The 27,949-nt window shown below is 44.2% G+C and overlaps 1 protein-coding gene across 9 annotated transcripts in view; it reads right to left on the bottom strand.

Moving 5' to 3' along the window:
• The window catches only part of UBN2 (ubinuclein 2), a 586,373-nt gene that overhangs the window by 356,981 nt on the left and 201,443 nt on the right, over window positions 1–27,949 (bottom strand). The window lies entirely within an intron of this gene.

Below are 27,949 nucleotides of genomic sequence, written 5' to 3'. Positions count from 1 at the left end.
ATGAACAGTGAATACATTAATTGCATCAGTAGCATGGAGTCTTCTTGGTGTTTGGATAATTGTCAGGTTCTTGTGGCCTGGTTTGGCCTCTGTTGGAAACAGGATGCTGGGCTTGTTGGACCCTTGGTCTGACCCAGCATGGCAATTTCTTATGTTCTTAGTACAAAAGTAAAGGCTTTTAACGTAGAACCTGCACTAAAATTTAAATTTACTGACTAGACACTGGGGAATAGGTTGGTAACCTTCTTTGTTCAAGAAAACGTTTTAGCTGGTCGGGTATAAAGAAAATATACAAGTCATCTTGTTTCTTAATCAAACATTTACATGTAAAATGCAGCGTAAATGAGAAACCTATTGAGATTACTTCTTGGAGGAAAGCCAAGAAAGCTTTCTGCCTTACCTGTGTGGATATTGCTAAATCTGGGAATATGTTAACAGCATTTCCCAGATACATAATGGGATATTTATTGAAATACTTTTTCATTATTTGATATCATTTATAGAAGAAAAAGTTACTAATAAAGTTCCCCAGTCAATAACTTGTGCAGTAGAATCTTCTAAAAAAAAATGTGTAAGATCTCCCTGAAACATCATTTCTGATCTATTATTTAAGATCCTGGGTTTAGGTAGGAAATATTTATTCACCACTGGAGATTCATCCGACAAAGCCAAGCATTTCTATTAGAAACTTTTTAACAGTGATTAACGGTATTTCCCCAACTATTCTGGGGAAGTTAAGAAATCTTAAATTTAATCGCTTGGCATTATTTTTGAGAGATTCTATCCTTAACCATAGCCACATTAAATTCTTGAACTTTTTTCTCCCGTTCTTCAAGACCTTTAATCCTATCCATGGAATCTTTAATTTGCTTTTGTGTTTGAAGGAAATCTTGTTGATTCCTAGTACTTATTACATCCATTTTTCCTTCCAACCCTTTAATATTTGATAACATCCCAGCCATCATTTCCCACAAAATGTCTAGTGTTACCATGGCAGGATGAATGAGAGGTCCCGAAGGCGTAACACTGGCTAGATGTTCCTCCTCTATTTGTTTTTAATGAGCTACCTGCTAACTTTATGGAGTGCTCCCTAGTCCTTCTATTATCTGAGAGAGTAAATAACCGATTTACAGTGGATAAAGGTGAACTGTAGATGTAGTGTATTTGGATTTTCCCAAGGCGTTTTCCTAGAATCCTCTCATGAGGAAGTTTGTCAAAGTAAAAAGTCATGGGATAGGTGGCGACGTCCTTTCATGGATTACAAACTGGCTAAAAGACAGGAAACAGGAGGATTAAATGGACAATTTTCTCAGTGAAAGGAAGTGGGCAGTGGATTGCCTCAGGCATCTGTATTGGGACCTGTACTTTTCAATATATTTATAAATGATCTGGAAAGAAATACGAGTGAGGTAATCAAATTTGCAGATGGTACAAAATTAATCAGAGTAGGTAAATCACAAGCAGATTATGATAAATTGCAGTAAGACCTTTCGAGACTGGAAAATTGGACATCAAAATGGCAGATGAAATTTAATGTGGATAATTGCAAGGTGATGCATATAGGGAAAAATAACCCATGCTATAGTTACACAATGTTAGGTTCCATAATTAGGAGCTACCACCCAAGAAAGATCTAGGCGTCATAGTGGATAACACAATGAACTCGTCGGTTCAGTATGCTGCGGCAATCAAAAAAGCAAACAGAATGTTGGGAATTACTAGAAAATGAATCATTTTGGTCGCCCTTCTCTGTACCTTTTCCATCGCAACTATATCTTTTTTGTGATGTGGTGACCAGAATTGTACATAGTATTCAAAGTGTGGTCTCACCATGGAGCGATAGAGGCATTATGACATTTTCCGTTTTATTCACCATTATTTGAAGAAAGAGCGGATAAAAAGAGAGTGGTCAAAGTTTACTCTCAAACTCTCAAACCAATCAACCACTGACCACGGATGCAGATGTTTTGCAAGCTTTCCGAGATTTCTATGATAACATATCAATCTGAACTCATCTCATCTGATGCCGATACAACCAAGTTCTTTTTCACCATCTCTCATCTTTCTTTAACGTCGGAACAAATGGCATGACTCGATGAACCTATATCAACTATGGAAATTACCAAAGCCATCGCCTCTCTCTGTTGGAAAGGCACTTGGACCAGATGGGTTCACTACGGACTTCTTCCGAACTTTTCAGAAGGAACTGGTTCCGCATTTACTCGCCTATTACTCGGCGGCTCCTTTACAACCTGATCTTTTTTCTTTTTCTGAAGCATGTATAGTGGTACTTCCAAAGCCAGGCAGAGATGAATCTTATATTGATAATTACCGTCCAATCTCTCTCAAATACAGACTACAAGATTTTTACTAAAATTTTTGCCACTAGGTTGTCCTCGATTATGACATCTCTGATTCACCCTGACCAATCAGGTTTTAAAAAACACCGGTTGATTGCAAATAATACCCGTCTTTTTTTCCATATACATGTGACTGCCATATCACTCCATACTCCGGTTGTTGCGGTAGCCCTTGACGTGGAAAAGGCCTTCGACCGGGTTGAATGGCCTTTTCTTTTTTCCACCTTACGTAGTTTTGGATTTGGTCCCATATTCCTCTCCTGGATACAATTGTATCCCTCCCCGTCAGCTTTCCTCTATATAAATAATCAGAGATCACCCCCTTTTTCATTACACAGAGGTACCCGCCAGGGCTGCCCTCTCTCCCCTCTTCTATTTAACCTAGCTTTGGAACCACTACTCATTGCCATTAGGCAAGATCCAACTATTGAGGGGTTGACTATCGGCCCTGATGTGTTTAAACTCTCTGCATATGCTAATGATGTATTGTTATTCCTTCTCAATCCGAATTCCTCTCTTCCTCATTTGTTAGACTTAATAGCATCTTAGTCTTCTATATCTGGATATAAAATCAATTGGAATAAAACTGAACTTCTTCCTTTGAACTATCTTGGTTCTCTAGTGGATCCCTCTCAGTCTCCGATTCAAAAGGTTCTTCAAGGTCTCAAATACCTAGGGATCAAATTTTTCTCCGACCCACAAGTTACTTTGAGCTATGCAGAGTCCCACATTCTACTTACTATTCGGGATTTGGCACTCAAGTGGTCCCCTCTACATTTAACCTGGTGGAGACTGTTGGAAACCATTAAAATGATTATTGCACCTAAGGTAACATTCTTTCCATGCTCCCTATACTTTTTACTGCGGACTTCTACAAACATATTGACAGATTACTTACCAAATTCTTATGGTGTAATAAGGTTCCTCGTATCGGCTTACTTAAGTTAAAGAGGACAAAAATTGAGGGAGGGGGTCAATTTTCCTGATTTTTTTGCATATCACCAAGCTTTCATATTACAACAAGCGTATCATCATTTTGACACAGAGAGATCTTTGGGAACAACCTCGATGGTTAAGCATAGAACGTAGTATACTTGCACCATACCCAACTTCCTGTTTCCCTGGGATGAAATTACTCCGTCAACACGCGTCCAATTCTATTTTGCGTTCCTTGCATAAAGTATATGTAAATTTTAACTCTATGTCCAGCTGGTGAATGTACCTGGAACAACTCTAACATGGTTCCTTTGTGGCACAATCTGCTATTGAAAGCTGGAAGCCATACTCTTAATTGGCCTATATGGTATGCAAAAGGTATCTGGTTTCTATCCTCTGTCAGGGATAATACCCAATTGCTATCCTTTTCTGCACTACAAGAGAAATTTGACTTACCAGTCAACCAGTTATATTATTGGCTACAATTACGGAGCATTCTTTTTTTCCCACTCCATATCAGATAAGTGGCATAATAAGTGTCCTTTTCTTCTCAGCATTTACCAGGACCACGGAACAAAAGGACACTTAGCCTCCAGAATCTATAAACTTCTAATACAGGTCCTTAATCTCACTAAAATCCATCCATTGGATTCTGCCTGGTCCGCTGATATCAATGCTCTCATAACGACTCCAGTATGGAATCATTTATGGTCCATATCAACACGTATTTCATTATCATTCAGCTTGACACAATCCTTTTTTATTCTGCATAGAGCTGCATGGACTCCCTGGAAATTACACAGGGCAGGCATACTTACCTCTCATTGTTGTTGGACCTGTCTCACGCCTAAGGCTACCTTACAACACATGATTTTTTCTTGCTCCTTTGTCCATGCTTTCTGGATGCAAATTTGGCAAACTATATCATCCATTTTTTCCACTCAACCTCTTACTTATGCAATGGTTTTTTTTTTAAAGGAGCGAACCCATTACTAGATCTCTCCTTACCTCAACGGAAATTACTGGACTTTTTACTCACGGTAGCTCTCCACAATATTATGTCAAACTGGAAACGTAATGACCTGCTTTCATATCATCTTTGGTGGAACTCCGTATGTCTTTATAGTAAATACGAAAAAATTATGACTATTAAATACAATAGACTAGCTACCTGGGCTCAAGTGTGGAAGCTGTTAGATGACTATGTACTATCCTTACCGCAAAGTGCCTTGTAAATTGACACTATGCCTTCTTGTCTTTTGACATCTAGTAATCTCTCTCTCTCATCTTTCTTTCTTCGCTCTTCCTCTACCTTATTCTTCCTTTCTTCTTTTTCACCTTTTCTCCTTAATATATCAATGAGAGCTTGGATCGCTTTAATTGTTTGCTTTGATATATCATGTTTAATGGATGTTAATTTCATGTTCTGAATATCGAAGTATGTTTTACATGATATGATACATTTCTTGGATCCAATTTGCAGTTTCTTATGTTATCTATCTTTTACTAAAAAATAAAGAAATTTAAACTTAAAAAAAAAATGAACCCTTGTGAGACAAACAAAGAAATAAGAGGAGAGAGTAGAAGAAAGAAGAAATAAAGATTTCAGACAGGAGGAGAATAAGCGGAAAAAGAGAAATATGACATCTAATACCAAGACTCTAAGGTTAACCCATCATTTATGATAATGTATTGATGTATTCTAACGGCTTCCACACCAAGGCCCATTGGGCTAGCCTATTAAATTTGATGGCCATAACTTTTTCATACTTATAATACATACATACAGAATTCCACCAAAGGTGGTAGGAGAGCAGATCACTTCTCTTCCAATTGGACAAAATGTTGTGCAATACCACATTCATCAGAAAATCCAGTAATTTTTTTATGAGGCAGGGAGATATTGAGAGATGGGCACCCCCTCTCAAAATTACCAGGGAATAAGTGGGTGGTCGGGCAATAGGAAGTATCCGAGCCACGGTCTCCCAAAGGTGATGCCAATACAAGTTAACATTGGGACAGAGAAATATCTTATGTTCCAAGGTGGCATTACAGAACCAACAGTTATGGGATGAGAGAAGTCCCACTCTATGGAGCTTCCAAGGGGTCCAGGCAGCCCTGTGCAATAAGAAATAGGAAGTCTGTGTAATGGTGGAGGATAATGAAATTCGGGTGGAGACTAACCACAAGTGTTTCCATGTAGAGTCATCCAAATTAACCTCCAAGTCTTTCTCCCAAGCTGACATCATACCCTTGCGCAAAGCAAGAGAATGATGTGACCGGACAAGTTTATACAAGCGAGATGCTAAATGCCCCTTATTTCCATAATCCTGATATACTTGCATCAAAAAATGGGGTGTTGGACAACTGAAATTTAGAAAAGGCCTTAGAGACAAGAAGGCTCCGCATTTGGAGCCATTTATAAAAATGAGAAGAGGATAGTTCCCATTTTTCCTGCATCGTGGAAAAGGGGAATATAACTGAACCTTCTGTTATGTCAGTCAGGTGCCAGATATTTTTGGACTTCCAGCAGGGCCAATTTATAGAGTGCTGTCCGATTTTTAAAGAGGGGTTATGCCATATGGGTGCCATGCAAGAGAGATGCCAAGGGCTACAGTCAGGCGGACGAACAGATTCAAATTCCTTGCATGCCCTATGAAGTGCCCTCAAAATAGGACTGGAGGTATGCTGTGGCAATGTTCCCATACCAGGCAAACAGGTAAGTGGGTATGGAGCAAAAATGTGTGACTCAACTGCAGTAAAGTCACCCAGACTTTATGCGAGGGAATAATGATGATACGCTTGTTGGAGAATAAAGGCCTGATGGTAAGAATAAAAGTCAGGAAAATAAACCCAGCCATCAGATTTTATCCTCTTTAATTTGGAAAGTGCTATCCTGGGGGCCTTGTGATTCCACAGGAATCGTGTTAAAAGATTATCTATGTGTCTATAAAAATCATTGGGGAAAAAAAATCGGTAGCATAGAAAGAATATAGGTAATCTTAGAGGCCAAAACCATTTTAATAGTGTCTAATCTACCCCACCACGTGAGATGAAGAGGAGACCATTGTAAGGTGAGATGTCTCAGGGTTTGCAATATTTGAGATTCGGCATTACTAATAGTTTGGTGCGGATCTGAATAAAATGTAATTCCCCAATATTTGAGACCGTGAGGTACTTTCTGTATAGGAGAGTGGGAGAGATCTACCAGAGAACCGAAATAGTTTAAGGGAAGTAGTTCAGTTTTATGCCAATTAATTTTATAACCAGAGACCGACGAGTAGGACTCAATCAAATCTAATAAATGAGGAAGGGAAGTATCAGGATTACAGAGAAAAAGAAGCACATCATCTGTATATGCAGATAGTTTAAACTCTTCTGAACCTAACTGTACCCCTTCAATCCGCTTGTCTTGCCGAATGGCAAGGAGTAATGGTTCCAAAGCCAGATTAAAAAGGAGAGGGGAAAGAGGACAGCCTTGGCGCTTTCCTCTATGTAAGGAAAAGGAAGGTGAAATTTGATTGTTAATATAAAGATATGCAATAGGAGAATAATATAGTAGGCGAATCCAGGAAATGAATTTAGGACAGAAGCCAAATTGATGCAAGATAGAAAAGAGGAAAGGCCATTCGACCCTGTCGAAGGCCTTTTCCGCATCTAGTGATACAGCTATCACAGAGTGAGTTTGAGTAAGGGTCGTCTCATGTACACATAAGAAGAGTCTAGTGAAATTAGCAATAAGACGATGCTTAATAAAACCAGACTGATCTGGATGGATTAAGGGTAACAAAGCGGAGGCTAGGCGGGACACTATCACTTTGGTGAAAATCTTATAGTCAGTTTAAAAGCGAAATGGGTCTGTAGTTACCAATGTTGGTCTCATCCCTACCTGGCTTTGAAAGAACCACTACATAAGCTTCAGAAAAGGTGGGGAAAAGAGCAGGCTGTAGAGAGGCAGCTGAAAAATATGTAAGCATATATGGAACAAGATCTTTTTGAAATGCTTTGTAGAAGTCCACTGGTAGACCCATCTGGTCCAGGTACTTTGCCAGAAGAGAGCGCAGTAACTGCTTTATGGATTTCCATTTGTGTAATTGGCTTATCCAAGGCATCAGATTGCTCTGCTGAAAGTAAAGGGTGTGAAATAGTAGAGAAGAACGATTGAATTGCCGTCTCTGGAGAGATGACTTCGGACTGATATAAGGAGTGGTAAAAGTCTCGGAATGCCTGTAGAATCTCCTTATCTGTAGTCAATGGTTGTTTGGAGGATGAATATACTTTTAATATCTTTTTCTTATCCTGACATTTCTTCAAATATGAAGCTAGTAAGTGTCCACATTTATTATTGGAAGCATAGTAGACTGCTTTAGAGCGGGATACATGAAGGTATACAGTAGCGCTTAATTTATTATAGAAAAATTTAGCTTTCAGCAAAGCGTCCAGGGTAGACTTATGAGGACGAGCTATATGCTGCTGCTCAAGTGCTGCTACTTTTTGGTGTAGATCCGCTAAGGCAACCTTCTGTTTCCTTTTGAAAGAAGTATAGCTAATAATCTCTCCCCGAATCGTGGCTTTGAAGGCTGCCCAAACTGAGGCTTCAAATGAATCTGGAATCGCATTGAATTCAAAATATTCTGAGATTTTAGTACTCATCAAGTCCAGAAAGTCCGAATCAGAAACCAATGTGGTATTGAAACGCCACTGACAGTCTACAGAAATAGAAGATTGTAACTCTTATGTTATCTTTACCGCTGCATGATCAGAGATCAAGACGGGAGCAATTTCAGCTGAGAGATTTTGAGGAACTAACCATTTGAGATTAAAAAAATAGTCAATGCGAGAATATGATGCATGTGGTGACGAATAGAAGGTATAATCCCGATCCTCAGGTTTCAGTAATCTCCACGGATCTGACAGCCCAAAAGAAGACATCAGATGGTTTAGTGCTTTGCAAGCCTTAGAGAAGGTTATCCGAGCTGCTGATTTTCTATCCAAGAATGGATGCAAAGGTTGAATGAAGTCACCCCCTATGATCATTGAAGAGAAGTCCATGGCAAGTAGATGCGCAAAAGTATCATTGAAGAAAAGAGGATCATCCGTCGTGGACGCATAAAGGTTAAGAATCGTAAAGCACTCCTGATGAATAGTAACTTGAATGAGATTCCATCGACCATCCGTGTCAGCCAATTGATGTGTCACATTGGCATCCAGGTGTTTCTGAATTAAAATAGCAGACTTCTCTTTTTGTGGACAGCCAGGCTAAAGTAAACCTGGCCCACCCACTGCTGCTTCAGCTTAAGCAATTCAGAAAGCAACAGATGGGTTTCTTGTAACAGCACAATGTCCGGATGAAGAGACTGCAAGTTAGAATCTTCCTCCGTTTGATAGGGTGTGAAAAGCCATTAACATTCAGAGATATGAAATTAAGTGATGTGATTTGAGAAGCCATAAGTGATCCAGCAAATTACATTCTGTGTGACAGTCAACCATAGGTGTCTCGTATGTTAGGGTCAGAAGCATAAGCAATAGTACTAGAATGAAGAGAGAGCGAGAAAAAAAGATAGAAGAGAAGAGCCAAGAGGGAGAGAGAAAAAAAAACCTTAGAATAGGGAAGAAAAGAAACAAATACCATAGGGCTATGTAGTAGCCTTCACTTTACAAGGCAATGCCTATGTAAGAAAAATAAGTATTCGTGTTTGTCTCTCTCGAAGTTCCCCTTATTCCTTTCATGTAATCCATGTTCGATCTTCGTTCATACTGTTTGCTGTAATTTCCTATTGTTGGTTCTCTGTAAACCGAAGCGATATGTACTTGTACATGATCTTCGGTATAAAAAAGCCTTAAATAAAAAAAAAAAAAAAAAATTAAAAAAAAGTAACAGGCCTCTAGGCGGACCATAGGCCTCCGAGACCGCATCTCCATCAGTAGGACTTAAAGGAGGATCTTGTAGGGAGAGAAAGCTATTGCAATAACGATTTTAGGTTAATTATATAGGGATGAAAATTGAGAACAACATTAGCTATATAGAATCTTAGCAAAGATGACAAACTTATTCAAGGAGTCTATTGCTCGATATCCATCTCCTGCCATTCTGAAAGCAAGGAGCAAATTAGTGATAGAAAAAAAACGGAATGAGAAGGAGAGGAATTCAACAAAGTTCCTGAAGCAGTCTAAACGATGGTGCTTAATAGCGCAAAACCAATGTTTAGTGAGTCAGTCTAATGATGTAGCATCTCAAGTAACCATAGACTGAGTTTTCAAAGGAGCAAAGAAAAGCATCTAAGTCCTTCGGTTCCTGGAATAATTTGGTTTGGTTATGGCAGGTAACTCATTTGTTGCTGGATACATGAGACCATATTTTGCTCCTAGCATTTGAAGCCTGGGCATCAGCACCAAAAAAGCCTTTTTGTCCGCTGTTGATTTCGCCAAATCAGGCACAAAAAGGAGATTATGCCCCTGATAGTTGATTGGGGCTTGTGCCCGGGCAGCGGAGAAAATTTGCAAAACTTGTGGGTAGCGGAGGACCTTAAAGATGAGAGGTCTAGAATATTTCAAATTCAGTAAGGGACGAGAGGGAATCCTGTGCGCCCTCTCAATTTCGAAGGGGTAATCGAAAGTGATCCGTAAACAAGTGGGAAGCAGTTGTATGAGGAATTGAATGATGTCCGATCCCTCCGCTCCTTCTGGGATTCCCAATATTCTGATATAATTCCTCCGGTTTCTGTTAGATAAGTTGTCGATGGCCTGTTGTAATTTATCCAGGTCCTGGGCTAGGCGCGGAACAGGCGCGGTTGCAATCAGCGACACCACTTGCGATTCAACGTCGTCAATTCGGTTTTGAAACGCATCTAGCCATGTGGACATATGTTGCAAATCACCCCTTATAGCTGTAGTAGCTTCTATGTTTATTTATTTTATTTATTTAATTCTTTTTATATACCGACCTTCATGACTGGTGTCATATCAAATCGGTTTACATGGAACTAGGGGTAAACAATCTTATCAACTGTTTAACAGTAAAAACATTCAGAGGCGGCAAAAAGTTACATTTAACAAGGAGATCAAACTTGGGAATAGAAGAAAGAGAAGGACAGAGAGATAACCAATATAAATTAAAAGGGTTTCACTACGTATGTTGCCAGGTAGGCTCGAGAAGTAGAGTTCCTAAAGTGGAGAGATTATGGGAAAGCTTGGCGAAATAGCCAGGTTTTGAGTTTTTTTTCGAAATGTTTGTAAGCATGGTTCCTGTCTGAGGTCTGGCGGTAAATTGTTCCAGATAGTGGGTCCTACTATCGAGAATGCTCGTTCTTTGGTGGCGGTGTGGCATGAGGTTTTGTTAGGAGGCACTTGGAGCGATCCTTTGTATGATTCTCTGATGGGTCTGGATGAGGAGTGGAATTTGAGGGGGATCTGGAGGTCCAACGGGTGTTGTTTGTGGATCGTTTTGTGGATTATGGTGAGGGATTTGTGTAAGATTCTGTAGTTTATTGGTAGCCAATGTAGGTTCCTTAAGATGGGGGGAGATGTGATCTCTGCGGTTTGTATTAGTCAAGACTCTAGCTGCTGCATTCTGGAGCATCTGTAATGGTTTTGTGGAGGAGAGTGGAAGCCCCAGAAGGAATGTGTTGCAGTAGTCGATCTTGGCAAAGAGTGTGGTTTGGAGGACTGTCCTGAAGTCTTGGAAAAACAAGGGGTTTGAGCCTTTTTAGGACTTGCAATTTGTAGAAGCCGTCCTTTGTCGTGTTGTTAATGGATTTCTTTAAATTTAAACGATTGTCAAGGATTACTCCGAGGTCTCTAGCATGAGAGATTTGGGTTGTGGGAGGGGGCTGAAGCGAGGAGTCGGAATGGTCAGTTGAAATAATGAGCAGTTCAGTCTTGGACGCATTTAGGACTAGATTCAGATTGTTGAGGAGTTGGTTGATGGATTGAAGGCAATTTTCCCAGTATAAGAGAGTCTTTGAGAGTGACTCTTATGGGGATTAAGATCTGAACATCGTCTGCGTAGAGATAATGTGTTAATCTTAGATTGGTAAGTAGTTGACAGAGGGGGAGGAGGTAGATGTTAAATAGGGTGGGGGATAAGGAGGAGAACTCCTACTGAAGATTTAATGCTGGAAGATTCTTTGTTGTTGATTTTGACTTTGTAGGTTCGGTTGCTTAAGAACGAATTGAACCATCTGTGTACGGAGCCTGAAATATCGATGTCAGAGAGACGGCTTAAAGTAGAGTGATTCACCGTGTCGAATGCTGCCGAGATGTCAAGGAGGGCTAAAAGAAATGCTTGACCTTTGTCTAGGCCTAAGATGATGTGATCCGTAAGGGAGAGGAGTAGGGTTTCTGTGCTGTAGGATTTGCGAAACCCGTACTGAGTAGGATAGAGAATATTGTGTTCGTCAAGGAAATCTGAGAGTTGGGAATTGACCAATTTCTCCGTGATTTTAGCAACAAAAGGAAGGTTGGAGATTGGGCGGAAGTTAGAGAGATCTTGTGTGTCTAGGTTGGGTTTCTTCAGAAGAGGTTTGAGTGATGCAGATTTAAGTGAGTCAGGATATATTCCTTGAGATAAGGTGCAATTTATGATGTCTGCCAAGGGACTGGAAATAATGTCTGGGATACGAAGGAGGAGTTTTGTAGGTATATTATCTGATGGGTGGCTGGATGGTTTCAGTTTCTTTAGGAGGGATTCGATCTCCTTGGATGAGATGGGTTCGAAGGTATCAAATTTGGCTCCGGTGATGGTCGGTGTGGCAGTAGTAATCTGTTGAGTGGAGGTGTTGGAGGGCAGCAGTGCTAGGGTGTTTGCTATTTTTTTTTGAAAGAAAAGAGCAAGTTCTTCTGCTTTGCTTTGTGCCTCTTCCTCTGGTATAGCCGGGGCATTGGTTTTCGTAAGTTGGGAGACATATGTGAAGAGAGCCTTTGCGTCAAATTAAAAATCATGGATTCTGCTGGCGAAGAAGATTTTTTTAGTTCGTAGTATGAGGTTTCTATATCGGTGGAGGTGGTCTTTGTAGATGGATAAGGTAGTGGAGCTGGGTGCTTTGCGCCATTGGCGTTCCTTAAGTCTAAGGTCTCGTTTAGATTTTTTAAGTTCTGGAGAGAACCAAGGTTGTTTTTCTTTCTGATCTGGGTTGATTGGTCTTATTGCTGCTGGGCATAGTTTATTGGCTATACCCTCCGTGATGTTCTGCCAAGACAGTATGGCTGCATTGGGGTTGGTTGTGTCCAAGTTTGAGAATTCTTTGGATAAGTGTTCGGTAAGGGTCTCAGAAGGGCATGATTTCCGGAAGTGGATGGTGGAGTGGGGTTGTGGTTGTTTAGAGCGTGTTTTAATTGTCAGCGTGGTGGATACCAGTACATGATCTGACCATGGGACTGGGGTGCAGTCAGGGGGAGAAGAATATGATATACCGGAGTTAATGAAAAGGAGGTCCAGTGTGTGTCCAGCTTTGTGTGTAGGTTTGTCTATGATTTGTTTAAAACCCATGGCTCTGAGGGTGGTAACTTGACTTGACGACTTGAATCAAGTCCTTAAGTTGTTTAAGTTCCATGAGAACTATATCTGCAGATGCCATTATTTTCGACAGAGGGGCCTTATCAGGGGACGGCGGGTCCGGTTTCGTTCTATTGGAGCCTGATGAAGCGGCGAAAGCAGCCTCAATCTTACCTGCCTTATTCGATGCCATCTATCTTGTGGAAGGAGGTGGAGTAGGAAAGAGTTAAAAAACAAACAAACCAAAACCCAGTGATTTCAGGCCTTGTCCCCTTAAACGAGATATGATCCAACGGAGGTGCAGGCTCAAGCGGCCATCTTGGTCGCTGCTCAAGAGCGCCCCCGATATAACTTAATACTTGAAAAAAACTGGAGACCACAACTGTACTCAAATACAAAAAAGCTGGATCCCAGCAACACTATAGATGCCTTGATCTGGGGATAGGGCGATGGCTCATCTGCAATCTCATGGGATCAAGATTCACCTCATGGGCAATTTCTTGGTACCGTTCATGGGCAGCTATGGGCGGGATACTGAGTCCATCTGTCTACACTAAGGAAAACAAAATTATTAGGTAAGTAATTTCTTCATTTTCTAGTGTATAGCCAGATGGACTCAGGACCAATGAGATGTACAAAAGCTACTCCCGAACAGGGCAGGAGGCTGCCCGCTGTCTGGTTAGCACCACCCTCACAAAGGCTACGTCCTCTCAGGCCTGGACGTCCAGGAGGTAGAACCTGGAGACGTTGTGTAAGGAGGACCATGTCACTGCTTGACAGATGTCAACGGGAGACAGTAGCTTAGCTTCCACCCAGGATACTGCCTGGGCCCTGGTAGAATGAGCTTTGACCTGGAGGGGTAAAGGCTTCCCTGCCTCTACGTAAGCTCCCTTGGATTACTTCCTTGATCCAGCATGCTATGGTAGCTCACAAAGCCGCTTTGCCCTATTTCTTTCCCTCGTGAAGAACAAGCAATCTGTCTTGCGCACCGGTTCTGAGCGTTCCAGATACTGCACTAATAGTCTACCGAAGTTTAGATGCGAAGAAGGAGGTAGTCTTCCTAGTCCTTGCGTCTATCCGGGGAAGGTAAGGAGATGGATTAGTTGGTGAAAATCCAAGACTACCTTTGGTAAAAAGGAGGGGACGGTGCAAAGCTGTACTGTTCCTGGAGTTCAGAGATGCAACAAGCCAAGTAGATCGCCACCAAGAACACAGTCTAATGTTAATAGGCGTAGCGACAGACTGCACAATGGTCTGAAGGAAGGCCCTGCTAGAAAGTCCAATACTAGATTGAGGTTCCATAGGAGGACTGGACACTTTAAGGGTGGCTGGAGTTGTTTAACCCCTTTTAGGAAATGGGCCAAGTCCGGATGCGCCGACAGGCAGGTTCTGTTCACCTCGACCCTGAAGCAGGAGAGGGCTACCACCTGGATTTTCAGGGAGTTGAGGAACAATCCTTTGTTCAGGCCATTATGTAAAAATTCCAGAATCATGGGGATTTTGGACCTTTGTGGGGGCACCCCGCACTCCTTGTACCAGGCCTCAAATAATCTCCAGGTCCATACGTACGCCAGGGATGCTGAGAATTTCCAAGTGCGGAGCAATGTGGCGATCATGGCCACCGAATATCCATGCTTCATCAGGCAAGCCCTCTCAAGGGCCAGACCGTGAGAGAATAGAGTTGGATCTTCATGAAGAATCGGAACTTGCTGGAGAAGGTCTCTGTGCGGGGGGAGGCAAAGGGGACTTTCCACGAAAAGCCTCTGCATGTCTGTATACCACGGGCATCTGGGCTAATCTGGGGCTAGCAGAAGGACTAATTATCTGTGGTGTTCAATCTTGCAGATGATCTTGCCCAGTAGAGGCCACGGAGGGAAGGCATACAGTAAGTCCTTCTGTGGCCAGGTCTGGATGAAGACAATCTCTTGGAAGCACTGATCTCATCTGCGACTGAAGAATCGAGGAACTTTCTGATTGTGAGATGTAGCCAGTAGATCGATGGATGGGAGGCCTCAGCAATCTACTAGGAGTTGGAAGGCTCTGATCGACATCCATTCCTCCCGATCCAGGCTTTCCCTGCTGAGAAAGTCTGGTCTGACGCTGTCTTTTCCCACAATTTATTTATTTATTTAAGGCTTTTTTATGCCGACTTTCTTGATACAGATCAAATCAACTCGGTTTACATCGAACTAAGCAGAACTATAACCAACAATTCAACAAGAGACATTTAGAAGGAGCATAAAAGTTACATTATAACAAGGTTGCCTTAACTGCGAGAAGGAAAAAAAGAGGGGGAGAACGAAAGATAAATTATTATATACAATAAATTACTATATACAATGGAGTATGGGATGGAGGCAGAGGCCAAACCTCATGATAAGTTGTGAGCAAAATTAGCGTTTGATTATTTACATAAGTGATATGATGATTCTAAATCAGACTGTAGAGCTAGTATCTGGGAAGGCTCGGCAGAATAGCCATGTCTTTAGTTTCTTTTTAAAAGTTAGTAGACAGGTTTCCTGCCTGAGGTCCGGAGGCATGGCGTTCCAGATGGAGGGTCCTGTGATAGAGAATGTGATAGAGAATGTGGGAGACTGAGAACCTTTGTAGGTTCAACTCTGCCCATTCCATAAGGGGTTCTATCTCCGGAGACACTTTGTGGCTTTTGGTTCCTCCCTGGCAGTTGATGCAGGCAACCGTTGTTGCATTGTCAGACATCACGCGGATTGCTTGCCCCTGGAGCCTGTGGCTGAACTGCAGGTATCCTAATCTGAGAGCCTGTGCTTCCAGGAGGTTTATGTTCCAGCTCGCCTCTTCGTCAATCCATCACCCCTGGGTTGATAGCTCCTGACAGTGAGCTCCCCACCCTTGGAGGCTCACGTACGAGGACCATCCAGCTTGGTGGGGAGATGCTTACATCCTTGCTTAGGTGAACTTCCTGTAGCCACCACTGGAGCAGAGAGCATACTTTCATCGGTAGGTGGAGAATAGAGTAGTCTTGAGACAGTGGATTCCAGCGTGACAGTAGGGCATGTTGGAGAGGCCGCATGTGTGCCCTTGCCCATGGTACTACTTCCAGGATTGATGCCTAGAGGCCAAGGACCTGGAGATAGTCCCACACCCTGGGGCGTATTATGTTTGTCAACCGACGCACTTGGTCCAGTTTCCTTCTCCTTGAGGGAGGGAGGAAGACCTTGTCCTGCTTGGTGTCGAATCGGATTCCCAGGTACTCTAAGGACTGGGAGAGTTTGAGGTTGCTCTTGTCCATGTTCACGACCCAACCGAGTTCCTGTAGGAGAGCGCTGACCCTGCTGGTCACGTGGAGGCTCTCCTCCAACAACTTTGTCCGGATCAGCCAGTCGTCCAAGTAAGGGTGCACCAGGATCCTTTCTTTCCTCAGTGCCACCGCCACAGCCACCATAATTTTGGAGAATGTTCTGGGGGTGGTTGCCAGGCCGAAGGGCAATGCCCAGAACTGGTAATGGCAGCCCAGTACCCCAAAGCACAGAGAACGCTGGTGGTCTTGCTGGATTGGAATATTAAGGTAGGCCTCCGAGAGGTCCAGGGAGGTTAAGAACTCTCCTGGTTTCACTGCCATTATGACGGAGCGAAGAGTTTCCATGCGGAACTGAACTGTTGATGCTAGTGAGGTCCAGGATGGGTCGGAAAGAACACTCTTTCTGGGGTAATATGAAATAGATTGATAAAGCCCCGTATTTACTTGGGGTGTAGGTACTGGAGTTATAGCCTTCAGACTGAGAAGCCTTATCAGTGTGCATTCCACTGCCAGTTTCCTGTGCTGGGAGAGGCAACGGTGACATCATGAACCTGTCCAGAGGAACACTACAAACTTCCAGATCATAACCTACTCGTATGATGTCCAGCACCCATTTGTCTGACATGATCTCAACCCACCGATGATAGGGTGCAGATTATCCCTCTTCTATCTCCTCGTCCCGTGGATGGGTCGGCCCAACTTCATTGGGGAGTTCGGGTCGAATCTCAGCCCAAGCCTGTTGCTCTTTGGTTGTCTGTTCTGAATGGACAGACCTTCCCGTGGGCCGAGATGACTGAAATGACGAGTTTCTGTAGGGGCGGAAGCACTGGGAGCTAATGGTCCGACCCCTCATGGGTGAGGGGTGCTGTGACCTCTCTTATCTTCCGGTAGTCGGGGCACTGGAGATTCACCCCACTGACTGGCTAGCTTCTCCAATTCGCTTTCAAATTGGAGGGAACCCTTAAAGGGCATCTTGGTGAGGTTTGCCTTAAAAGCTGCATCCGCTGACCAATTTTACAACCACAGCTGTCTTCTGGTCGCCACCACTGAGACTACTCCTCTGGCCGAGGTACACACCAGGTCCAAGCTTGCATCTGCCAGGAAAGCCGCGGCAGATTCAATAGCCTCTTTGGCGTGCACCCCTGAGCTATCTGCCTCTCTTGAGAGAAGCAGACATGAGCGAACCACCAGAGCACAACTGGAAGTGATCTGCAGTGTTATTGCTGTCATGTCAAAGGCTTGTTTAAGGATGGATTCCAGTCGCCCATCGTGAGCATCCTTCCAGGCCGCTCCTTGATAGTTTGCTTTGAGACGGCGCAGACCAGGGTGTCCACTTTCGGGAAACACAGGCGTTCCTTGACCACTGGGGTCCAGAGGGACAAGGCATCCAAGGCCCGACCTCCTTTAAAAAAAACTTGCCTCCAGGGCATCCCATTCCAGGTCAGTCAACTCCTGGATGGCTTCCAGCATCAGGAAATAGCAAGAGACTTTCTGTAGAGACACTAGGATGGGGTTCTTCTTTGGTTCCGACATAGGGTCCGTGCCCGGAACTCCAACAGTCTTCAGGTTGTGGGAGACTAGGGCCGGTAATTCATCTCTGAAGAAAAATTGAAGCATGGTCCAGTATGGCTCCGGGCCTGGAGGGATTTCCCCGTACTCCAGTAAATCCTTGTCATCGTCCATGGTGTCTGGGTCCCTGTCAGTGATACCCTTGGTGAGGCGAGGCATATCCCGAGGCCTGCTGACAGGGCTGAGAGGGTGAGGCCTTCCCAGCTGGGGCTCCGCCCGGGCAGGGGCGGACTGTGCCTGAACAAAGGCTAGGAAGCCCTGGAAAAATTCCAACTAAGAGAAGGCCTCTGGGTCCATATTTGGCCTAGTAGGGACCGGGGTAAGCGCCGCTGAACTGCCCTCTCCCAGGGAGGCTGCAGCCCTGGAGTGTTGCCAGACAAGATCGTGGCTGACCCGTCCTCCGACTGAGATGGGCCGGACTTGGAAAAAGTTCTGAGAGTCCAGCCCTCCCTCTGCCTCCTCACAGTGCTGATACAGGCAGGATTCCAGGTCAGGTTGTGCAGCCCTAATATGGCAAGCAGTGCAAAGGAAGTGTCGTCTGACCTTCTTTGCCGCCGGGACCAAAACTTCTGTAGCTTGTGCATTTAACTGGCTACTGCCTCTCAAGTGCTCAGCTTCCTGCATCCACTGCTTCAGCAGTAAAGTACATGCCGGGAGCCAGCTTCTGGACCAAGGCACACCTCTGAGGGATCTCAGAAATCTCCTCAGGAATTCTGAACTGGGGGAGTGACCCTTTAGGTATCACTGCAGGAGAGCAGGGCTCGATATTCCTTTCAATTTAAAGGTAAATTTCTCCTTCGAACTAGTGCTGCAATCCCGCTAAACACCGCTGTTGGTGTGGGGATAGCGCCCACATCTGCTAGGAGACAGACAGATACTGAAAGGCTGAGGTCACTGCAGGAGTATATCTAGGGTGATGTCAGCTTTGAAACCTTACTCAGTCTCTACCTGCTAGCAGGGGAGCACATAACCCATTGGTCCTGAGTCCATTTGACTACATGCTAGGAAATAAGAGTAATTCCAGTAAGGGGATTGTTTTCTTGGTGGAGGGATTGAATTTAATAAGACGCCTGGAGAACAATTCATCGCTTAGAGAAGAAGTTTACTCATTTATCGAGGGGACAATTGACCTTCTCTAGAATAGACTATTTCCAATTTTCCAAAAGTATTTTCTCAACAGGACACAGAAACAGATGACATTTTGATTTCAGATTATGCTCCGATCTGGATTCAATTAGCTCACAGAGGAGTGTGCATATGGCGATTTCCATATTACCTGACAATAGACCCAGTTTCAAGATTGAGAACGAAATGGCTGGAATCCAAGAGTCATAATGGCATACATAAAGAAAATACCACACTGTTTTGGTATACTGCTAAGGCAGTCCTAAGAAGGGACATCTTATCTTAAGAGGAGGAGAAATATTGATAAACAGTTATTGGCATCAGAATGCCAGCTTCATACAACTAGAAAATCTATGTTGTTTTCTAACACAAAAGAAAATAGAAAAACGTATCTGGCAATATGGGTGGTGCTGAACTCGCTAATACAGAGGGCCAAAAAATGTATAGTTTACTATAATTATATCATATCAATATAATAATAAAACTTAAGCTAATAACAAATATGATTAAGAAATTCTGCCCTAAGTTTATCTCTACTCTGCAGACTAAAATAGGGACATTGACAAATTCTAACAAAGTAATACTTAAAATTCGAGACCTTTTACAAAGATTTATACACTTCTGGAGGATGAGTCCAGAAACGTAGGAATTTTCTGAAAAGAAATAAGACTCCCTAAATTCATGGAACAATTAAACTGGCTGAACAGACCAATTAGCACAGAGATCTCAGAAGGTATCAAAAAAGCTAAACTCAAAAGCTGCTGGTCCAGATGGCTATAATGCAGAGTTTTACAAATTTCTGATTTGGTAGCCCTGCTGTGTTTAGTATACTAAGGCCTAATTGATTTGGGGGGGGGGGGGGGGGGGGGGAGAGAGAGAATACTCTCAAAGCTCCAATGTAGCACAGATTACTGTAAACCAAAGCTGAGTTGCTTACCTGTAACAGGTATTCTCCCAAGACAGCACATGGGTAACATCAGATTGAGCCCAAATGCATCAAATATGTTAAAGTTTCTAGAACTTTGACTAGGCACACTGAGCATGCCCAGCATGCCCTATACCATGTGTCTACATGGAGTCCCTCTCCAGTTATGTAACATAGAATTATAATCAAAATAAAAAATAGGAGAAACCCAACTCCGAAGGGCAGCAGGCGGGTTTTGTGAGGACTAATATCCTACTGTCCTCTGAGGGCACCTGTTACAGGAAAGCAACTCTACTTTCTCTGAGGACAAGCATAATGGCAGTCATCACACATGGGTGAATCCCCAGTTACAGGCTGTGCCACAATATAAAAGGGGACCAACAGACACACAACTAGGTGTCTGAGCCCAAATAATGGGCCCTAGGCGGGAGAGTTGGGTTCTACACTTCAAAAAGGTTTCAAAGGACAGACTGCCCGAATCTACTGTCGCATCGGCCATACCTATCCAGACAGTATTAAGATGTGAACATGGGGGTGAGAACTCCACATTGCCTTGAAGATGCTGCCATGGCTCTGATAGAATGAGCCTTGACATGACTCCCAAGATGCAGTCCCGTCTGGGCATAACAGGAGATGCAATCTGCTAGCCAATTGGATAGTGTCTGTTTGGCAATGGCAACACCCAACCTATTCTTATCAAAAGAAATAAAAGGTTGGGTGGGCTATGGGCTTCTGTCTGCTCCAGATAGAAGGCTAAGGATCTCTTGCAGTCCAAACAATGCAGTGCTTATTCGCCTTGGGGAGAATGGGGCCTGAGAAAGAAGATTGGCAGAACGATAGACTGGTCAAGATAGAAATCCGTTACCACCTTAGACAGGAACTTAGGGTGCATACACAAGACAATCCTGACATGATAAAACATAGTATAAGGTGGATAAGTCACTAAGGCCTGAAGCTCGTTGACCCTGCATGCTGAAGTGACAGTCACCAAAAACATGACCTTCCAGGTCAGGTAACTTTAGGTCACAGGTGGGCAGTTGCTCAAAATGAGCTTTCATCAGTTAAGCTAATACCACGTTGAAGTCCCAAGACAGTGGGAGGCCTTAGGGGAGGCTTCAACTGAAGCAGGCACTGCATTAAACGTACAGCTATAGGCTGTACAGAGATGGGTGTACCATCTACACCTTGGTAGTATGCGCCAACTGCACTGAGATAAACTCTAACAGAGCTAGTCTTTAAGCCAGCTTCATATAAGTGTAGGAGGTAATCAAGCAGTTTTGTGTGGGGCAGGGGAATGGACCTAGGGACTTCTGCTCACACCACATGGAAAACCTCCTCCACTTTAGTCCATAGGAGTTTCTAGTGGAAGGCTTTCTAGAAGCCACTACGACCCGAGACACATCCTCTGAAAGATCAAGTGGCTGCAGGATTAACATCTCAACATCCAGGCTGTGAGTGACAGGGCCTGGAGGTTAGAATGCCACAGCCTACCCTGATCTTGCTTGATGAAATCTGGGAAGACCCCAGACTCATTGGTCTCCGAATGGACAACCAGATCTGGACCGCTTCCTGACAGGAGGTACAATCCCATGCCTCCCTGCTTGTTGACATATCACATAGCTACTTGATTGTCGGTGTGGATCAGGACAACTTTGGTGGACAGCCGATCTCTGAAAGCCCATGGTACATACCTGATGGCCTGAAGTTCCAGGAAATTGATTGGCAAGAGACCATCTACATGATCTCCCCACCCCAAGTAAATGCATCCGTGGTTACGACAGTTTGGGTAGGGGGGCTTCAAAACTAAATTCCCTGATTCAGATTTGAAAGTACCTGCTACCAGGACAATGAGTCTCGAAGAGACAAGATGACTTGGATGCAATCCTGGAGGCTCTGGAGTGGCCTGCTGGCACTGTGACCTCAAGGTCCACTGGGATCCTCAGAAGGTAAACATGCCAAGGGAGTGACATGGATGACTGCAGCCATATGGCCCAACAACCTCAACATGTGCTATGCTGACACCTGCTGGATCTCTGCCTCGATGGTTGTCAAGGTGATGGCCCTATGGCGAGGCAGGAAGGCCTTGGCCTGAGCCTTGTCTAGCAGGGCTCCTATGAAGTCCAATCTAAGTGATGAGATAAGATGGGACTTTGGGTAGTTGAAAACTAACCCAAGTAACTCCAATACCTAGATGGTCAAGCGCATGGACATGGTGGCCCCTGACCAATATGTGCTCTTGACCAGTCAATCGTCTAGATATGGGAAAACATGCACAACCAGCCTGCAAAGGTGCGCCGTTACCACGGGTAGGCATTTTGTGAAGACCAGTGGGGCTAACGCGAGCCCAAATGGCAACACCCGGTACTGGAAGTGTTTTCCTTCAACAAATCGGAGATACTTCCTGCGACTAGGGAAGATCTTGATATGAGTGTATGCATCCTTTAGGTCGAGGGACCATAACTAGTCCCCTTTTTGTAAAAGGGGATCAAGGTGCCCAGGAAAAACAACATATAACTTTTCTTTTTTGAGAAACTTGTTCAAGGCCCTTAGCACTAGGATGGTAATGAGTCCTTCTGTTCTCTTTGGAATCAGGAAATACCAGGAGTAAAATCCACCTCCTCTTTGCCCAGGTGGTATGGGCTCGCCCACTCTGGCTGTTAAGAGGGAGGAGAGCTCCACTAGTAGAACCTCCTAATGTGTCAAGGGGCCCCAAAACGGGCACGGAGGGCAATGTTGCGAGACAAGCAATACTTTCATTTGGTACCCCTGACCGATGGACAGAAGCCTCTGGGGGTCCAAGGTTATCCTGGGCCACTTGTTCGCACAGAACCGTAGCCTTCCCCCAACCGGAGATTCAATCATCCTGGGTATGGGCAACGGCTTACGCTTCCTACCAGCCTAGTCAAAACCCTGTCCCTGGAGTTCAGTGAGAAGTCAGTTGGGGCATGGGGGCTCTCTGCTGCCTGGGACGGCCGCTAGAGCCCTGATGGTGTTGATGGGAGCAAGGAGGTAGAGGTACTTCCTTTGGCAAAAGAAAGGCTCCGGGCTTGCCGGCCTCCTGGAGGAGGAAGATGGATCCAGAGTACTGGGAGACAGTTGTTGGAGGGTCTCATGGTGGTCCGAAGCTGGATCACAGCATCCCTCACCCTATCTTCGAAGAGATTCTCTACAGCACAAGGCATGTCAGCGAGTCATTCGTGTACCTCTGGTTGGAGATTCGAAGCCCGCAGTCATGCCATTCTGTGGGCACTGATTCCTGTTGCAGAGACTCTCGATGCCATCTCAAATATTGTAGGTTGCACGGACCTCATGTTTTCCACACTCCAGGCCCTTATGCACCAGTGACTTGATGGTGTCCTGCTGTTGAGGCAGCCACTCAGCTATCTCCTGCACCTGCTTCCAGATGTCCCACAAGTACTGGCTCATATAGAGCTGGTAGGCGGTAATGTAGGCAATAAGGCTGGCGCCTTGAAATGCTTTCCTACCAAGAGCCAGCCATTGTTCTATGGTCATTCCTCGGGGGTGGGGGGGGGGTGCCCTGAGGGCAGATTCAACCACCAAGTGGTGGAGCAGCTGATGCTTATTGAATCCGGCAGCCTTCTTATTGACAGGAGACACTGTGAGGGGGTGTTCCCATATCTTCAGCAGCAACTCCTTAAGGATCTCGTGTACTGGAACCGCTATAATCTCCTTAGGAGGCTCCATGAACTGAAGGATCTCAAGCATTTCATGCCTGGCATCCTACTCCATCAATAGCTGAAAAGGGATGGCTTCCGCCATCACCTCACAAACTCAGAGAAGGACAAGTCCTCAGAGAGACTTCCTTCGCGCCTCTAAAGAATAGTCTGAAGGGAGGAAGTCGGAGCAGGGACTCAAACCTCACCTTCCAAGGGGTCATAGGATTCCTCATCCTCACTGAAGGCAACAGAAGATAGGTTCCTAGGTGCTCAGCCCATATCCAGAGGCGCAGGCACTGATAGAACTGGACAGGGGGGCGGCAGGCCTTGGCATCTCCGCCAGCCTCTGTGGAGCTTCCTCCTCGGAGAAACCAGCGACAGCCACCGTACTGGTAGGGGGGAGACCTCGTTACCCAGCTTTAACTCAAAGACATGGCAGTTGGGATTCAATGCCAAAAAGTGCAGAGTCATGCATCTGGGGTGTGGTAATTCAAGAGAGCTGTACGTCTTGGAGGGCGAAGGGCTGTTGTGCACGGAGCAAGAGAGGGACTTTGGGGTGATAGTGTCTTGTGATCCGAAGAAGGCGAAGCAATGTGACAAGGCGATAGCTAAAGCCAGAAGAATGCTGGGCTGCATAGTGAGAGGAATAACCAGTATTGAAAAGGAAGTGACAGTCCCCTCACCTGGAGTATTGTGTTCATTTCTAGAGACTGTATCTCAAAAGGGACATAGACAGGATGGAGGCAGTCCAGAGAAGGGTGACAAAAATGGTGGGGGTCTCCATCAAATGACTGAGAAGAGGTTGAAGGCCCTAAATATGTATACCCTGGAGAAGAGGAGGTGCAGGGGAGATATGATACAGACCAGATACCTGAAAGGTTTTAATGATGCACAATTGACAAATCTTTTCTGTTAGAAAGAAATCAGTAGAACTAAGTGTCACTTAATGAAACTCCAGGGAGGATGACTCAGAACCAACAAGAGGAAATATTTTTTCATGGAGAGGGTGGTGGATGCCTGGAATGCCCTTCCAGAGGAGGAGGTGAAGAGAAAAACTGTGAAAGATTTCAAGAGGGCATGGGATTAACACAGTGGGTCCCCAAACACTAAAGGATGGAAATGAAAAAAATGAGCATGGGGGTAACTTGCTGGTGTGGCGGTTACTACCCTTAACCAATAAGCCTTCATACTGTTGATGCAACTCCATTATTGCTCTCTGCTTTTATGCAGGGGGAAAAGAGGAATTAGATTTAGGCAGCAACCAACAAGGACACTGGATTTTGCGGTCTGGGAAAACAAATAAGCATGGGGGGGGGGGGGAGAACAAATAAACTTGGGGGTAACTTGCTGGTGTGGTGGTTACTATCTTTAACCAACATATCTGATACTTTTGATGCAACCCCAACATTGCTCTCTGCTTCAACAGCAAGAGGTAACAGGGAATTGGACTCAAGACAGCAACCAACAAAGGCCCTGACTGACAATTTGGGAAACTAAGCAAAGGGGTAACTTGTATGGCATAGCAGATGCAACTATAATCTTGCTGGGCAGACTGGATGGACCATTTGGTCCTTTTCTTCTGTCATTTCTTATGTTTCTTTGATGCTGTTCCAAAACAGACACCAACTGGGTAGGTAACACTCCGATGAGCACGTTGTGCTTCTCCAGAAGCAGGAGGAAGATGGGCGGCACCAAGTCCAGTGCCGCTGATGCTACAGGACCGAAATCCTGCAACGCCGGGTCCATCATTAGCTAGAATTGACGCTCCAGCTCCTCCTTGAATGTTGCCTATGCCAAGATCAACCGGGAGGAAGCAAGGGTAGCCAGATCTTTGGATACTTGAGGAGGATAGGTAACTAGCATCAGAACCGGTAGAGACCTTCGTGGACCCCAGCACCAATGGAGGATTGGCTCTCCTTGCCATGGGAGTCGCTTCGGGGGCATCACGGCACAAGCCACTGCATCCCTGTGCATCAATGGGGACTGATGCCGATGCTTCTTCGGTTTCCCTCTATGCTCGACCCGGGCCTTCCCCGGTGCTGAGGCCAATGATGAGGAATCAGACAGATATTCTCAACCTGGAGGAGATGGACGATTGTCGGTCTCCCACGCCCCTGATCGCCAGCAACATCAATGGAATCGCCCCTCTCGATGTTGATGGCTCTGTGTCCATCGGTGTGGCTCCTTGGTGTGCCGAAACTGCAGAGAGAGACTGGAGAGGAACCCCACATGGACTGTGATATAGGGCATGCAGAACATGCTCAGTGTGACTTATCAAAGTTCTAGAAACTTTGACATACGTTTTTCGCATCTGGGCACTATCTGATGTCACCCATATTTGAGGACTACCATCCTGCTTGTCCTTCGAGAAACCTAGGAAATAGACTTATCCAGCGTCTTATCATCCCATTTCATCATTGACCTTTGGCCAAAAGCTGTTTGCCAAAATATTGGCAGACCAGTAGAGAATTGCTATTAACACCGAAGCAGAAAGAGCAGTCAAGTAAGTTAACATGCGTTCTGCCGTTCTCTATAGGAGTCCATGAAGTGGTTCAAAGTATTAGGAAACATTGGAATGTGCTGCAAGACTATACAGTATTTAAGGAACAACCCTTAATAGCATTTAAACGGGGTACCAACATAAAGGACCAAGTTGTGCATTCTTTTTTTAAAGAAAGAACAGAAAGATCTGTAGAAGGAGTGGGTCATTTTCCATGTGAATCTTGCGTCATGTGCCCACAAGCACATTCTAATATTAATATCCCTTTAAGTAAATTGAAGAGATATAAGCCGATTGCAAAAACCTCCTGCATGTCAAAGAATGTTGTCTATGCAATATGGTGTCCCTGTGGTCTCCTGTATATAGGGAAAACTACAAGGCAATTGATTGAACATGAGTGTGCTTAAACGGAACAAGATAGAAGTGCCATTAGTTCAACATTACATAGAACAAGTTCACTCCTTTGAGAGCTTATTTTGCACAGTTTTAGAAGTTGTTGAGCAGGATGAACGTGGAGGCAATATAAATTTGAGACTCCTGCAACATGAGCAGAGATGGATTTTTAAATTGAATACAGTCTCTCCTGCAGGGCTTAACAAAGAAGTAGACTGGTCCGTTTATATGTAAGCTCGTTTGGATTGGCTGATTTGCTAGCCCTGAGAAATGTATAAGTACCTGATTTCCGGTAAAGGCGAGTGATAGTGTCTGAGCGCCATTTTTTTGAACCTGTGTGAGTTGCTGGGTTAAGCTGGGATCAGCTACAATGTAAGTCCCTTGTAAGTAGCCAGTTTTAAAATTTAAATTTTCTTTAAGATTAATGAGGTACGGTAAATAAAGTGATTTCTATTGTAGGAACAACGATAAGTCCCCTGAAGCAGGCGTGAATTGCACGCTGAAACATTGTCAATGTCGGACAGGCAACAACAAGAAACAGCAACATAGATGGCGACATCAGAAATAGTAACAAAAAGATAAGTTGTATCAAGAGTAATTCAATTAGGGTATTTTAAAGGGTAACACAGAGTAGATTTCACTTATGACACAAAAGAAAAAAATACAACAAACGGGATGAAGTAAATGACATTATACAAAGTGTGTTTAGATGAGAGGGGTTGTAGCCCTTTGCGGGCAAGAGCCCAGGAGATTGAAGCACTGAATTTTCTGATACCGATTCCCGATATTTTAGTTACAATTGGCCTCTACATATGAATCATTAAAAAAAAGTCAGCTTTTTTGATAAAAGACCCCCTAATTCCAGTACAGTTAGACTGTGAATCTGAAGCAAAGCTGTGAAATGAAGGCCCAACAGCATTCTAAGGAAATTAAAGATAAAGTTACAGACATGCACAAAATAGGAAAAAGGTATAAAACAATATACAAGTGCATGGATACTCTAGTGAGCACTGCTGGATCAATTGTGAGGAAATGGAAACTGCAACATACCACCTAGACACTGCCTAGACAAGGCGGTCCCTCAAAACTCAGTACCAGAGCAAGGAGGGAAGCCAAAGAGGAGCCAACAATTACTTTGAAGGAGCTGGAGTTCATTGGCTGAGACTGTAGTGGAGGTACAGATGTCAACCATATCAATTGCTCTGCATACAAACTGGCCTACATGGGAGGGTGGCTAGAAAGAAGCATTAAGAAAAACCTCATCAAAGCATGTCTGGAGTTTTCCAGAAAGCATCAGTGACCCAGCTAAAATGTGGGATAAGGTTTTGTGGTCAAAACAAAAATGGAGCTTTATGGCCAAAATTCAAAACACTGTGTGTGGGCAAACCTAACACTGCCTATTCCTAAGCAAACAATTCCAACAGCAAAGTTTGGGGGTGGCAGCATTATATTGTGGGGATGCTTTTCCTCAGTGGGGTATAAGCGTCTTGTTTAAATTGTAAGATGGATAGATGGTGCAACATACAGGGAAATACTGAATGACAACCTGCTAAAAACTATAACTTGGGAATAAGTTCATCTTTCAGCAGAACAATGATCCCAATCACAAGACCAAAGCGACACAGGAGCAGTTGAACAAAAAGAAACATTGAATATTCTACAATGGCCAAGTCAAAGTCCAGATCTCATTCCAA

This window comes from Rhinatrema bivittatum, chromosome 2 (assembly GCF_901001135.1).
Source record: "Rhinatrema bivittatum chromosome 2, aRhiBiv1.1, whole genome shotgun sequence".
Classification (NCBI taxonomy): Eukaryota; Metazoa; Chordata; class Amphibia; order Gymnophiona; family Rhinatrematidae; genus Rhinatrema; species Rhinatrema bivittatum.
The sequence above is the reverse complement of the archived record's forward strand: the minus strand, read 5'-3'. Positions and strand labels throughout refer to the sequence as shown.